This window comes from Dermacentor variabilis, chromosome 10, assembly GCF_050947875.1.
Source record: "Dermacentor variabilis isolate Ectoservices chromosome 10, ASM5094787v1, whole genome shotgun sequence".
Taxonomy (NCBI): domain Eukaryota; kingdom Metazoa; phylum Arthropoda; class Arachnida; order Ixodida; family Ixodidae; genus Dermacentor; species Dermacentor variabilis.
Genome location: NC_134577.1, coordinates 97985184 through 98001713, shown reverse-complemented (window position 1 = coordinate 98001713; position 16530 = coordinate 97985184). Strand labels below are relative to the sequence as shown.

At 43.8% G+C, this 16530-nt stretch overlaps 1 long non-coding RNA gene across 1 annotated transcript in view; it reads left to right on the top strand.

The window, feature by feature from the left end:
• The window catches only part of LOC142560835 (uncharacterized), a 33486-nt gene extending 18294 nt beyond the window's left edge, over positions 1 to 15192 (top strand). Inside the window, exons 3-4 of the long non-coding RNA XR_012823445.1 lie at positions 74 to 6437; positions 14310 to 15192. This is a non-coding gene — a long non-coding RNA (uncharacterized LOC142560835). The remainder of the gene's footprint in view (positions 1 to 73; positions 6438 to 14309) is intronic.
• The last annotated feature ends 1338 nt before the right edge of the window (positions 15193 to 16530 follow it).

Here is a 16530-nt window from a genome sequence, read left to right as displayed (position 1 = left end):
CAGGGCAAGGGCCCAGTCCTTGGTCAGCCTCCCTTTCTCCTGATGATTTGCCTTTGCAATCTTTCTTCCGCAGCGGTGTTAGCAGCATCCCTGTCGCGCTGGTGCCCTTGAACGGTGGATTCATCCGGCTGAACAACCCACAAGCTGTTCAGGCCGAGCTCCAAGCCATGGCGCATCACTTCCAGATGATAAGCGATGTCCGACAATTTGGAAGAGGTGGGATAGTTTGTAGGTCATCAGATTCGACCTGTGTTGCAGACCTCTTAAAGTGTAAGATCTTCGCATCTGTCCCGGTGAGTGCGTTCATTCCTCCTCATCTAGCATGCACTAAAGGCATTTTCCGGGGCGTAGACTCTCGATTGAGCCCAAGTGAGACCCTGGAGAAACTGTCTGATGCTGGCGTCATAGCTGTATACCGATGTAACCGACTCGTAAACGGGGAAAAAGTTTCCACAGAATCGGTTATTGCTACGTTTGCTGGCATGTCCTGCCCATCTGAACTAAAAGTATGGCCACTTATTTTTAGAGTGGAAGCTCTCGCTTCCCGTCCACTTCAGTGTCGGAACTGTTGGTGTTTTGGCCATAGTGCAGGAGGCTGCAAATCAAACGGACGCTGTCGCACCTGTGGTGACGATCCTTCCCCCAATGAATGCACAGCTGAAACCGAGATGTGCTGCCTATGTGGAGGAAACCATGCGGCTGACTATGGAAGCTGCTCGGCTAGAGCTAACGAAATACAGTTACTAGAGATAATTGACAGGCGACGATGTTCGCGGCGAGAAGCTATTGCAGTCGTCAAGGAAAGAGCCTTTGGATACGCTGGCGTCACTGCGAGGCAATCTAATTTCCATGAAGACAACTTGCCTAAACTTATTGAATCCGCAGTAGAAAAAGCAATGACAAAGGCCATGCAACATATTGTCACAACTGTTACCGAATGTATTTCACAAGTGTTTACTGCGCAGATGACCCAGCTGTTGCAAACAGCTGCCACACCAATCAGCAAATCGATTGTTTGTGCTGCAGAACAGGTCGCCGGTTCAGTCCTAGCACCGAGTACCACATCGGACCCAACATTTGTAGGATCTGATCCTTGTTCTTCGCGTCAGTCAGACTCGCAGGTCGACATGGAAACGGGTCATGATATCAGGCCGCAAAAGCGAACTGGTTCTCCAGTAACTATTTCTTGTCATTATACCAAAAACAAAAAAGGGTAATCCTATTTCTCATTCTGGCATCCAAGAAAGTTCATCGCGAAGGTAGTCGCTGAATATCAATTAGATCATCACCATAGCTTTTTTAAAAGTACTACAGTGGAACTGTCGTTCCTTGTTCTCTGCTTCAACAGACTTAAGTTACTTAACAACTGAACTTTATCCTGACGTCATAATCTTACAAGAAACCTGGCTTACTCCTGAGGAAAATTTTCATTTTAAAGATTTTCGATCTTTTCGATTAGATCGCCTTTCACCAGGAGGTGGTTTAATGATTTTGTTATCATCTAAATTCTGTCATAAGGCGAAAATAGCTTTCAGGTTAATGTCTCCAGAATGTGAAATTTTGGCAGTGCACCTTAGCATCCCAGGCTACCGTTCATTTTCAATCATAGATGCTTATTTCCCTACGGGCGTACACAGCACATACCAATTGGATAGTGCGCTTGCCAGCTGCAAAAATGAAGTCGTCCTTCCTGGTGACTTCAACTCGCATCACGTGTCATGGGGTTACAAAACAGATGCATGTGGGACACGTCTATGAGACTGGACCATAGATAAAAATCTTTCATGCCTTAATGTCAGACGACCTACTTTTATCCGTGGGCCTCCAATCTCGCTCAGTGTTAGATTTGACATTTTCTAGCACAAGCGTCGCCGTGATATCTTGGACTACGATTGATTTCGGTACAAACAGTGATCATCTTCCGGTATACTTTGAAATTGCATGCCCTTTAACATCAGTTGATCGACACGGCAGAATATTTGTGAATTGCAAAAAATTTAAAGACTGCTTGCGCTCCACTATTGCATCATTAACCAATAGTAATAACGAAGAATCTGGCTTGAATATTTGTTCAGCGTTACAGATGTCCCGACAAAAGTCTGAATTTGTAATTCAGACCGCTAAGCGTTCCCCATCTAGTCCTTGGTGGAACAGTGAGTGCACACGAGTTTATCGAAGAAGGAAGGCTGCTTGGAAAAAACTTCTACATAATCAGAGCCCACAAAATTGGAAAGATTATCAATTTATTTCGGCAACCTTCAAACGTGCTATTAAACACGCAAAAGATGAGTACGATAAAAACCATTTCGATTATCCATCTAAATCCAAAACAAACGTGCTTTATTCAGTTACCTTCGGTTTAGAAACAGACTCCCAATGAGCGTTAATGTTGACTCAATCGTGTATACCTCACAGGAAATGCAGGAGTGCTTAGAGCTATTGGCTAAAGGATTGGAGAGCCGGTTCACAACGCTCCTTCAAGGTTCTGTTTTTACTCCTGCATTATCGGACTACAAAGAGATATCCTATTCGGAAGTAGCACAAGTTATGTTACGGTTGCCAACTACAGCGCCTGGCCCGGACGGAATAACAAATGCAATGTTAAAGATTTTCTTTCAAGAAGCTCCACGTGAGCTTCTGAACTTGGTAAACTACTCTGTTAGCAATGCATGGATTCCGCAAGAATGGAAGATCGCCAAAATTATTCCGTTACTCAAAAAGCAAGGGGCAGGGTACACTATCGACAATATCAGACCAATTGCGTTGACATCAAACATAGTGAAACTTATTGAAAGAGTACTTCTCGGACACATATTAGAGTTTATTGTTGACAATCAATTGTTGAGCCCTTGCCAAATTGGATTTCGATCTGGCTGTTCAATATGGCACGCGCATGTAGACCTTGAAAGTCGAATTAACATCGCCAGACAGAAAAAGCAATAGGCGGCTTTAGTTACCTTAGATATATGTAAAGCCTATGACAGCATTGAACACACAATTTTAACAAATCGGTTACAGAGCCATTGTTTTCCAGGCTATATTGTAGCATGGGTGCATGAATTTTTAAAAGACAGAGAATTCTATTGTTTTCGAAGCGACTATTCTTCTAGAAAACGTAAGCAATTAAGAGGTGTGCCTCAGGGATCGGTACTCTCACCAGTATTATTTAATATTTAACTGAGCAGAATCCCCGTTCACCCAGGAGTCAGTACCTACGTTTATGCTGATGACATTGCCTTTTTTGGTATGGCTAGTGACATATACTCTCTTTACGAAATTTTGCAGTCCTATCTAAGGGAACTGGAACACTGGCTGGATAGCTTACACTTAAACCTGAATGCTAATAAGTGTGCTATACTTGCTTTTCCAGTTAAAGACCCAGTATACATATCGCTGAGCTACCATCTCGAAGATATCCCACAAAAAGAGTCACTAAAGTACCTTGGAGTTATTTACAACGGAAATCTTAACTGGCGGCCACATATTGAATATATTGCGACAAAAGGAGCTCGTACAATGGGCATTTTGCGCAAGTTAAGCAATCGAAGAACAGGTATGCGCAGAAAATCCCTGTTGATGCTATATAAAATGTACGTTCGTCCGGTGTTAGAATTTGGCTGTGTTTTATTCTCAGGTGTTCCATCATACAAGCTTCGGCCGCTAGTTTTGTTAGAACGAGAGGCACTACGTCTGTGCTTAGGCCTTCAATACGTTGCAAATGCCGTATTATACATGGAAGCAAGAATCCCGCCCATATTATGCCGATTTAAACTTCTGACCATTCAGACCTTTTTAAGGCTATATGAATCACCATTAAACCGTCCTCAAATTATTTTCATCTCCGATCCAGAATTATTTTTTCCTGTTCATTGGCCCAGGTTTCATAGACCACAGATTATATTTGTGCAAACACAACTTGAACCACTAAATGTGCAAATTCGTGATGTGCTTCCTAATAATACGCATTCAAATTACCGAGAGATCAGGTTCGACGACATTTTCCCGAACCACGCGAAACTACTCCCTTACGGCATCTTAAACGCCACTTTGCAAGACCACCTAAGCACCTTAGAAACAAACATTATCGTTGCAACAGATGCCTCACAGTGCGAGCAAAAAGCTGGCATTGGAATATTTTGTCCTGCGCTCGACTGGTCTTTTCTTTAAAGATTGCCTGATTTTGCGCCTATTTTTCTGGCCGATTTGCTAGCAGTAATCCTAGCTTTACGTAAATTAGACCAAATGATTACAACGGCTGCTATTCTTACTGACTCCCTTTCTGTATGCTCTTGCCTTACCGCTACTAATGAGTCACCCATGCTAAAACTCTTCCATTTACTAGTTCCTGCCCATGTGCAATGTATTCATTTGATTTGGGTGCCTGGTCATAAAGGTTTGTTTTTTAATGAAACTGCCGATTCACTGGCACATGCATCACTATCCGGCCCTGTTCTTCCTATTCTACCAGTGACAGCACAGATCACGGCGGCAAGATTTCGGATGAGATCAATTAGATCAGCCTTATCAAACCCACATTTGACAGCTTCGCCAGAGTATAAACACTTGGAATTTCCCTGGCATAGCGAATCTTGTTACACAAAGATGATTGAGGTCTGCCTCACCAAATTACGCTGCCGCATTCCCTCCCTAATTTTCTATTTACACAGGTCGTGTTTGGTTCCCTCTCCCCTCTGTTCTTTTTGTAATGAGGAAGAGACGATACACCACTTACTTCTATCTTATCGCCGCTTTGCTGCGTTAGGAAAAAGATTGTTGGAGATACCTTTTCGAAGAATTGGCCTAGACTTGACAGAACCTGTAATTCTTTCATTCGGGGCGTCCACTTTGGGATGCAGCCACAGGGATGCATGCTTCGCGGTCCAAACATTCCTTACAGAATGTAAACGAGTGCCCTGCTAAATTCTTTTTTTTATTACTTTTAAATTAATTATTACTCATTCAACAGCACCTTCCTGATTTTATTTTAGCCGGTAATTCGACCCTATTAAATGCTATTCCCATAGACATTAGGAAATTTATGCTCTATATTATTTTTGGAATAATCCACCCATTTCTTGGCCAACCCCCCATCGTGGGTAGGAGCCACACGTGCCACAGGCTACAACAACAACAATCATCAAATCATGTGGACCTATTTCGGTTATATCATTCTGGAAATTTTGTTGATATGCCGGTACATTTGGTGCGTGGAGAATGCGAGAACTACGAAGGATGACCTCCTCCTACCGCGAATCAATGGGGTAGGTGCAACATTCGAAAGACGCGCTCCTTCGACTGCAGTGACCGTTCCGCCTTTCTTTAACCATCGCGGTGGTTACCTCTGTCTATCCCGCTGTTGAGCAGCTTCTTGCCGTGCGTGTCGTGTCACCTGCTTTCTGGGAGCTTTAAAAACCTCAGGTGGTCAAGCTTAGCCTGGAGACCTCCCAGGGCGTCTAATAGCCACCCGTCTTGCTTTGGCAAGTTCCACCTTATATTATCACATCCTCATTTACGCTTGTTCAAGGGAGGGGTACTTATGCAGATGAAATTCTGGCACGTTTGTTAGGAGTACACATCTGTACGCGAGTAAGTACCGTAAACAGTATGGTTGTCCCATTTTCGACTCCCTTTTGAAGAATCGCTGTGTAACCCTAGTGAACCACGTGCAATCTATTAGGACACAAGCGGAGTAAACGTGCCTCGCAGGGTTGCACGATAACTTTCCAGGTTATGATCTTACATGTGACAACCAGCTACTCCGTCAAATAGAATTTTCTAGCCCTGTGTTTTTTGTCTGAGCGTGTACGCACTCAATACTATGTTAGCACGGTGCTTGTGGTGTTGGATCGAACCCGACCAGTGTTCCTCCAATGAGCGACGTCCGCTTTGCCCACCAGGATTCATAAAGCCGTGCGCTGAAAATAAACAGGGGGCCTCCTTAGTTTGAGACTTGGGCTGTTGTCTGTTTTGTTCTTCGAGCAGTTCCTGTTCCCCGACACAATGGCAACAACGCTAAAGAGCACTGTTTCCTTACACTTTCATGTTTGTTAGTCCGGAGTGTATTTTCTACTTGGATGGAAAATTTTTTTTGTTCCATCTCATTCTCAGACCGTTTCCAACCATTTCCGCGTGCCTGGGCCACTGGGGCTCTTCGGAAGCCTGGGTGGCCACGCTGGTTGCCAGGGGGCTAACCCGGCTGCTGCTTTGGTTCTGGGCCTCAGAAATCTACCGACAGCAGCAGCCGGGGATACCCCAGCCAGCACAGGCCCTGTACGGTTGGGAGTGCTTCTTCGTGGGCCACGCCGACTCGGTGGCCGTGGCAGCACTGGCCACCCTTCCAATTCTAGGCCCGTACGCAGCGCTGGCGGCCGTGGTCGCTTGTGATCATCGCCTGTTCAACATACCTACAGGCCATCGTTGACAGCGACAAAGTCACCGTACGTATTTCTGCAGCATGCTTGTGACCTACATTTGTCGCAAATATTTGCTCAATAGTCAAATAAATATAATATGAAACGTGGAAGGAAACAATGCATTGCACAACGTAAATACAGGGCCATTGTGTGAACATGTTAAGTGTTTTTACTCGTTTTGCAATAAACGGTTCTGTGATATTGGATACTGAGTTCCTATAGCTAGTGTAAACCACCCGCCGTGGTTGCTCAGTGGCTATGGTGTTGGCCTGCTGAGCACGAGGTCGCGGGATCGAATTCCGGCCACGGCGGCCGCATTTCGATGGGGGCGAAATGCGAAAACACTCGTGTGCTTAGATTTAGGTGCACGTTAAAGAACCCCAGGTGATCAAAAATTTCCGGAGTCCTCCACTACGGCGTGCCTCATAATCAGAAACTGGTTTTGGCACGTAAAACCCCAAATATTATATTATTATTATATTATACAGTATAAACCAATGAAGAATTGAGGGATTACAGGCACATGAGCTTGCTTTCCGCATTGAACCAAGATAATTTTCAACATAATCAGGGAAACACTTGACTTCATTCAACCAAGGGAACGCGCGGGCTTAACGAAGGGATATTCTATAATCGACCAGATGATTGTCATAAATCAGTCAATTAGGAACATTTGGAGTACACTTATTCTCTGTATATGCCTTTCATTCATTAAGAAACACGACTTGATTCAGTAGAGATATCTGCAGTCATGGAAGCACAGCGCAATCAAGGAGTACAAGACACATACTTGAATATCTTAGGAAATGTCTGCAAAGATTTCGCGGCGGCCTTGGTTCTCCACAAGGATAGTTGAAGATCGCCTTTAAAGAAAGGGGTCTGGGACGGAGGCAAAATATTGTCATTGCTATACACTGCATGCTTATATAAGTACTCAAGGTACCAGACTGCGGTGGCTTAGCAGTGAAGATTAATGGTGAATATTTCGGCAAACGTAGCTTAACAGACGACATCGTATTCTTCGGCAACAGTGCGTATGAAATGAAAACATTTCATTTTGTATTTTAACAGAGGCAATGCAAGGGTGGGATTGAAGAATAATATGCAGGAGATAAAGGTAATGTTGAACAGCGAGGCAAGTGAACAAGAATTCACGATCGCCAGCCAGCGTTGACACAGGAGTACGTTCGCGTAGAACAATTATTCCCACGGGATGTTGACAATGAGAAGTAATTTGACGCAAGAATAAAAATGCGTTGGATGCGTACGCGAGGCATTAAAAAATTCTGAATGGCAACTTACCAGTGTCAGTGAAAAGAAAAATGTGGAATCATTAAGTTATACCGCTGCCAACATATGTGGCAGAACGTTGGACGTTAACAAAGAGGCTTGAGAAAATCTAAGCTCCGCACGAAGAACGATGGAACGAAACATGCAAGGCGTTAAATGGCATGAAGCGAGTGGCGTGGACCGGAGAGCAAGAGGGGATAGCCGGTATTGTCACGTGGTGGTGACGTTGAATAACACAGTAGGAATACTGTGTTATTAGGAGAAAAAGAATGCATTAGGAGAAAGAATACATTAGGAGAAAGATTACATTAGGAGAAAAAGAATGCAGCTCGGCGGGCCACTCGGTTCTGCTAGATAACCGGTGGAACATTAGAGTTACAGAATGGCTGCCAATGGAAGGGAAGGGCACTCGAGGGAAGCATAAGAATAGGTTAGGTGATGAAGTGAAGAAATTTGCCGCTGCATCTCGGAATCAGCTGGTACAAGACCGGAGTAATTGGCGGTTGATGGAAGAGGTGTTTGTCCTGCAGTTGACATAGAAATAGGTGCAAGCTGATGATGACGATGGCATCGAAGTACTTGAGTTTTTTACGACAGTGCAGTCACGTTTGAAGATTACTGTAGTATGTGCCATTTATTTGTTGCAGTTTGCAAACAGACTAGCTTCATTGGTTGTCGGTTTCGCGACTTATCACGCAGCTTGGCAACGAGACAGGCCACCACCACCACCACCATCATCATCATAATCATCATAATCATCATCATCATCATAATCATCGTAATCATCATCATCACACGTTACGCCCACTGCAGGGCAAAGGCCTTTCCCATACATCTCCAACTACCCCGGTCATGTACTAATTGTGGCTATGTTGTCCCTGCAAACTTCTTAACCTCATCCACCCACCTAACTTTCTGCCGTCTCCTGCTAAGCTTCCCTTCCCTTGGAATCCAGTCCATAACCCTTAATGACCATCGGTTGTCTTCCCTCCTCATTACATGTCCAGCCCATGCCCATTTCTTTTACTTGATTTCAACTAAGATATCAGTAATTCGCATTTGTTCAATCACCTAATCTGCTCTTTTCCTATCACTTAACGTTACACCCATCAATCTTTTTTCCATAGCTCGTTGCGTCGTCCTCAATTTAAGCAGAACCCTTTTCCTAAGCCTTCAGGTATCTGCCCCGTACGTGAGTACTGGTAAAACAGAGCTGTTATGCACTTTTCTCTTGAGGAATAATGGCAACCTGCTGTTCATATTCTGAGAATGCCTACCAAACGCACCCCAGCTCATTCTTATTCTTTTATTTATTTCCGTCTCATGATCCGGTTCCGCCGTCACTACCTGCCCTAAGTAGATGTATTCCCTTACGACTTCCAGTGCCTCGCTGCCTATTGTAAATTGCTGTTCTCTTCCGAGGCTGTTAAACATTATTTTAGTTTTCTGCAGATTCATTTTTAGACCCACTCTTCTGCTTTGCCTCTCCAGGTAAGTGAGCATGCATTGAAGCTGGTCCCCTGAGTTACTAAGCAAGGCAATATCATCAGCGAATCGCAAGTTACTAAGGTATTCTCCATTAACTCTTATCCCCAATTCCCAATCCAGGTCTCTGAATACCTCCTGTAAACGCGGTCTGAATAGCATAGGAAAGATCGTATCTCCCTGTCTGACGCCTTTCTTTATTGGGATTTTGTTGCGTTCTTTGTGGAGGACTACGGTGGCTGTGGAGCCGCTAGATATATCTTCCAGTATTTTTACATATGGCTCATCTACACCTTGATTCCGTAATGCATCCATGACTGCTGAGGTTTCGACTGAATCAAACGCTTTCTCGTAATCAATGAAAGCTATATATAAGGGTTGGTTATATTCTGCACATTTCTCTATCACTTGATTGATAGTGTGAATATGGTCTATTGTTGAGTAGCCTTTACGGAATCCTGCGTGGTCCTTTGGTTGACAGAAGTCTAAGGTGTTCCTGATTCTATTTGCAATTACCTTAATAAATACTTTGTAGGCAACGGTCAGTAAGCTGATCGGTCTATAATTTTTCAAGTCTTTGGCGTCCCGTTTCTTAAGGATTAGGATTATGTTAGCGTTCTTCCAAGATTCCGGTACGCTCGTGGTCATGAGGCGTTGCGTATACAGGGTGGCCAGTTTCTCTAGAACAATCTGTCCACCATCCTTCAACAAATCTGCTGTTACCTGATCCTCCCCAGCTGCCTTCCCCCTTTGCATATCTCCTAAGGCTTTCTTTACTTCTTCCGGCGTTACCTTCGGGATTTCGAATTCCTCTAGACTATTTTCTCTTCCATTATCGTCGTTGGTGCCACTGGTACTGTATAAATCTCTATAGAACTCCTCAGCCACTTGAACTATCTCATCCATACTAGTAATGATACTGCCGGCTTTGTCTCTTAACGCATACATGTGATTCTTGCCAATTCCTAGTTTCTTCTTCACTGTTTTTAGGGTTCCTGCGGTCCTGAGAGCATGTTCAATTCTATCCATATTATACTTCCTTATGTCAGCTGTCTTACGCCTGTTGATTAACTTCGAAAGCTCTGCCAGTTCTATTCTGGCTGTAGGGTTAGATGCTTTCATACATTGGCGTTTCTTGATCAGATCTTTCGTCCCCTGCGATAGTTTGCTGGTATCCTGCCTAACGGAGTTACCACCGACTTCCATTGCACATTCCTTAATGATGCCCACAAGATTGTCGTTCATTGCTTCAACACTAAGGTCCTCTTCCTGAGTTAAAGCCGAATACCTGTTCTGTAGCTTGATCTGGTATTCCTCTATTTTCCCTCTTACCGCTAACTCATTGATCGGCTTCTTATGTACCAGTTTCTTCCGTTCCCTCCTCAGGTCTAGGCTAATTCGAGTTCTTACCATCCTATGGTCACTGCAGCGCACCTTGTCGAGCACGTCCACATCTTGTATGATGACAGGGTTAGCGCAGAGTATGAAGTCTATTTCATTTCTAGTCTCGCCATTCGTGCTCATCCACGTCCACTTTCGGCTATCCCGCTTGCAGAAGAAGGTATTCATTATCCGCATGTTTTTCTGTTCTGCGAACTCTACTAATAACTCTTTCCTGCTATTCTTAGAACCTATGCCATATTCCCGGACTGACTTGTCTCAAGCCTGCTTCTTGCCTACTCCGGCATTGAAGTCGGCCATCAGTATACTCTGTTTTGGTTAGACTTTACCCATCGCTTATTCCACGTTTTCATCGAAGTTTTCGACTTGCTGGTTATCATGACTGGATGTAGGGGGGTAGAAATGTACGACCTTCAATTTGTGCCTCTTATTATGTTTCCCAAGAAGATCTGCCACCCTCTCGTTAATGCTATAGAACTCCTTTATTTTACCAGCTATATCCTTATTAATCAAGAATCTGACTCCTTGTTCTTGTCTCTCCGCTAAGCCCCGATAGCACAGGACGTGCCCGCTTTTTAGCACTCTGTATGGTTCTTTTTTCCTCCTAACTTCACTGAGCCCTATTATATCCCATTTGCAGCCTTCTAATTCCTTCAATAGGACTGCTAGATTTGCCTCACTAGATAATGTTATAGCGCCAAAGGTTGCCAGGTTCCGATTCTAATGGCGGCCTGTCGCGATGCAGGGATTCTTAGCACCCTCTGCTGCGTCACAGGTCTGACCGCCGCCGTGGTCAGTTGCTTCGCCAGAGCTGGGGACTGTGGGCCGGGGTTTGATTGTTGTATGCACATAGGAGGTTGTGGCCAGGTACTGCAGCAGGGTGGCCAATCCTGCTCTGATGAGGGAGTGCGCGTTACCTGTTCTGGTCACCGGGATGAGGCCCCACTCCAGGCCTGTTTTTGCAATTTTATCAACACGCGGATTTGCTTTTTTTCCGGTAGAAAATTGTGCGGCACCGGGATTCGAACCACGTCCACTTGCGCGCGAGGCGGATGCTCTACTTCGACGCCACCACTGCACCCATTTCTGAGGCATTAGAAGCCAAAACCACGATATGATTATATAAGGCGCACCGTAGTGGGGCACACCGGAATAATTCGGACCACCTGGGGTTCTTAATGTGCACCTGAATCTAAGTATACCGTTGTTTCCGCATTTAACCCCCATCGATCTGCGGCCACCATGGCCGGGATTTGATCACCCCACCTCATGATTAGGAGCCAAACACCACAGCCAGTAAGGAACCACGGCGGGTCTAATGTTCAATAAAAGGGCCCCTAAATAACCTCTGACATACTTTTTACACCTTCGAACTCACGTACATATTGTAGAAAAGTTCGTGATGATAATCGGCGAACGCGGCAGCGTTACGCGGTGCGAGCACGCCGCAAATTCAAAAAACAAATACATCGGCTCTCTCCTGGCTTTTTTGGTGCCGCTGCGCAAATCGCGACATGAACGGTGCGCTCCAGCACACGTCACAGGGTGAATTCTGACCATTAGTCAAATTCAAATTCTTTATTTTCCAAAACAAGTTTTGTGGTTGACAGGGCTAAAAGCTGTGGTCTGCAGCTTCACAGAGGCCCGGACACCATATCCAAGGCAGGGCTTGACCTCAACGTGAATGTCGAACCGTTAAACAAAAACCTATGGAACAGCAAATAACAGTTCATCAGAAAAAGAATACACAGTACTAGATATAATGCTTTATATACAGAAGCAGATCTATATATAAATATTATGGGGTTGTACGTTACAAAACCACTTTCTGATTATGAGGCATGCCGTAGTGGAGGACTCCTGAAATTTCGACCACCTGGGGTTCTTTAACGTGCACCTAAATCTAAGTACACGAGTGTTTTCGCATTTCGCCCCCATCGAATTTCGGCCGCCGCGGCCGGCATTCGATCCCGCGACCTTGTGCTCAGCACTCTAACACCATAGCCACTGAGCAAACACGGCGGGTGTGTGTATATATATATATATATATATATATATATATATATACATATATATATATATATATATATATATGAATTCATATATGCATGCACAGAAACACATAATACATCAAGAAAAGATATCACATTCTAAAAACACTACAATGTGAAATACAAGCAGACCAGGAGTATTAATCTTTTGTTAAGGGAGAAACAGAAGAATTATGAATGTACGTAGCTTGGCGACAATAGTGGTAGGTATAATATTTTTAAAGAAAAGAGCTGTTGAAGTAATGATAGCGTAGGCTTTACTATATCTTTGTATTTATTTAGGATTAACGGAAGATTATATTTCAAAGACTGCAGTTTGTAAAAAGTGCGGAAACCGGGAATTATCCAAAAGTGAGAAACATGTACGAACGTTGGTATTTTGCTGAAGCCATGCTATTGTACTAATAAAGTTTTTAAAAGTGGGTGAAGACACACAGAATGAACGCAAAACACGATATTCATACATATATTGTATTTTCATAATGTTGTACAACCTAAAATAATACTCTGTGGAAGCTAAATGTTCGATATTTGCGATATCGTGGACAACTTTCTTTTGTAATATACAAATCCTCGTAATATTCCTTTGTGTAGTGGTCAACCATACGAGACTACAGTAATTAATATGGGAAGCGAACAATGCAGAATAAATTTGTTTTTTGGCTTCCACTGGGAGAATTGCAGGGCAACGCGATAGAGCTCCTGTGGTCATTGAAAGTTTTTTGCATAAGTTGTCAACATGCGAATCCCATGCGAGATTAGAGCTAAATGTTACTCCGAGAATTTTATATTCACTGACGATATTGATCCTGTGCCCGTCGCAGTATATATCCTGTTCTAATTTATTTACTTTATTTTTTGCTGGGAACAAAAGTACCTTGGTTTTAGCTGGGTTAATTTTTAGGCAGTTAGAATTTGACCAGAATACGAGCGTCTCAAGGACCTGATTACATCTTGACGCTAGATCGGCTTCATCAGTTCCGGAGAGTAGGATAGTGCTATCATCGGCATGTATGATAAATTTTGAGGTTGTGTCAATACGGGCAATATCGTTTATGTATACGTTAAACAAAAGAGGACCTAAAATACTACCTTGAGGTACACCACATATTATATCGAGGGGAGATGAATAGTAATTGCAAATGTACACAGACTGAGTCCTGTTGGCTAAGTACGAACGGAATAGTTCGAGCTACTTACCACGAACCCCATAGTCCGCTAGCTTTAGTATAAGTATGTTATGCTTAAGTGAATCGAATGCCCTACTGTAATCTACGAAAAGACCGGAAGTTATGTGTTTATTTTCAATGTTTTGTAGCACACTTTCTTTAAGACTTAATAAAGCTATTTCGGTAGAGCGTCCTTTTCTAAAACCAAACTGCGCGTCGGAAAGAAGATTTATTTTGTCAAAGAAGTTAGTCAGTCGAGAAAAGAATATTTTTTCTAAGCCTTTAGAAAAAAAATGGTATCACAGATATTGGCGTGTAATTTTTTTTTTCATTTTTATTGCCTTCCTCGAAAATGTCTTTTACCTTGGATTGTTTCAGTGCGTCAGGAATTTGACCTGATTGGATAGCCAAATTGAATATGTGAGCGAGCGCAGGTCAGTTAGTCCGATGTGTATTTTCTACATGGATGGAACATTTTCTTTGTTCCATCGCATTCTCAGACGACACGACCATTCCCTACGCTGTCCGCCTGCCTGGGCCACTGGGGACGCTGGGAAGCCTGGGTGGTGACGCTGGTTGCCAGGGGGCTAACCCGGTTGCTGCTTTGATTTTGGGCCTCTGAAATCTACCGAACGCAGCAGCCGGGGATACCCCAGCCAGCACAGGCCATCTACAGTTGGTACTGCTGGATTGTGGCATACACCGATCCAGTGGCGTCTGCTGCGCTCGCCTCCTTGCCCATATATGGTCCGTATGAGTACTCGGAGGCCCATGCTCTGCTGGCTGCTGTGGTCATGGTGGTGACGCTTTGCATCCTTGCAGCAGCGACCTACCTCAAGGTCATGGCAGCGAACAACAATGACACCGTATGTATTCCTGCAACATGCTTGCGACCTACATTTGTCGCAAATATTTGCTCAATAGTCAAATAATTATATTATGTCACGTGGATGGAAACAATGCATTGCACAACGTAAATACAGGGCCATTCTGTAAACATATTAAGTGTTGTTACTCGTTTTGCAACACACAATTCTGTGATAGTGGATACTGAGTTTCTATAGCTTACGATAGCATAAACCAATAAAGAATTGAGGAATTACAGGCACATGAGCTTGCTTTCGGTATTGAAAACAAGATAATTGCCAACATAATCAGGGAAACACTTGACTTCATTCAACCAAGAGAACCCGAGTGCTTAACGAAGGGATATTCTATAATCGACCAGATGCTTGTCCTAAATCAGTCAATTAGGAACATTTGGAGTGCACTTAATCTCTGTATATGCCTTTCATTCATTAAGAAACACGACTTGATTCAGTAGAGATATCAGCAGTCATGGAAGCACAGCGCAATCAACGAGTACAAGACACATACTTGAATATCTTAAGGATCCCGCGGCTGCCTTGGTTCTCCAGAAGGAAAGTAGAAGATTGCCTTTCAAAAAAGGGGTCTGGGACGGAGGCAGAGTATTGTCATTGCTATACAGTGCAGGCTTATATAGGTACCCAAGGTACCAGACTGCGGCGGCTTAGCAGTGAAGTATCAATTGTGAATATCTCGGCAACCGTAGCTTAACAGATGACATCGTATTCTTCGGCCACAGAGCTTATGAATTGAAAACATTTCATTTAGTATTTTAACAGAGGCAATGCAAGGGTGGGATTGAAGAATAATATGCAGGAGATAAAGGTAATGTTGAACAGCGAGGCAAGGGAACAACATTTCATGATCGCCAGTCAGTATTGACGCAGGAGCATGTTGATGTAGGACAAATACTCCCACGGGACCTTGACAATGAGAAGTAAATTCACAGAAGAGTAAATATGCGTTGGACATGTACGGGAGGCATTAAAAATCCTGACTGGCAGCTTACCACTGTCATTGAAAAGAAAAATGTGGAATCATTAGGTTATATCGGTGCCAACATATGCGACAGAAAGTTGGACGTTAACAAAGAAGCTCGAGAAAATCTCAGCTCCGCACGAAGAACGAAGAAACGAAACATGCAAGGTGGAAAGAAGACAGGAAATGATCGGTGTGGTCCAGAGAGCACAAGGAATAGCCGACATTTAGTTGACATTAGGAGAAAAGGAATGCAGCTCGGCGGGCCACTCGGTTCTGCTAGATAACCGGTGGACCATTAGAGTTACAGAATGGCTGCCAAAGGAAGGGAAGGGCACTCGATGAATGCATAAAAATAGGTTAGGTCATGAAGTGAAGAAATTTGCAGCTGCATCTCGGAGTCAGCTTGTACAAGACTGGAGTAATTGGCGGTTGCTGGAAGAGGTCTTCGTCCTGCAGTGGATATAATAATAGGTGGAGGCTGATGAAGACGAATGCATCGAAGTACTTCAGTTTCTCACGGCTGTGCGGTAACGTTTGAAAATTACTGTAGTAAAAGCCATTCATTTGTTGCAGTTGACAAACAGACTAGCTGCATGGGTTGATGGTATCGCAAATTATCGCGCAGCTTGGCAACGAGAGACAGGTCATCATCATCATCATCATCATCATCATCATCATCATCATCATCATCATCATCATCATCATCATCATCATCATCATCATCATCATCATCATCATCCTAGCTACGCCCACTGCAGGGCAGAGGCTTCTCATACTTCTCCAGCTATCCCCGTCATGTACTAGTCGTGCCCATGTTGCCCCTGGAAACGTCCTAATCTCATCCCCCCCCCCCTAACAGTATGCCGTCACCTG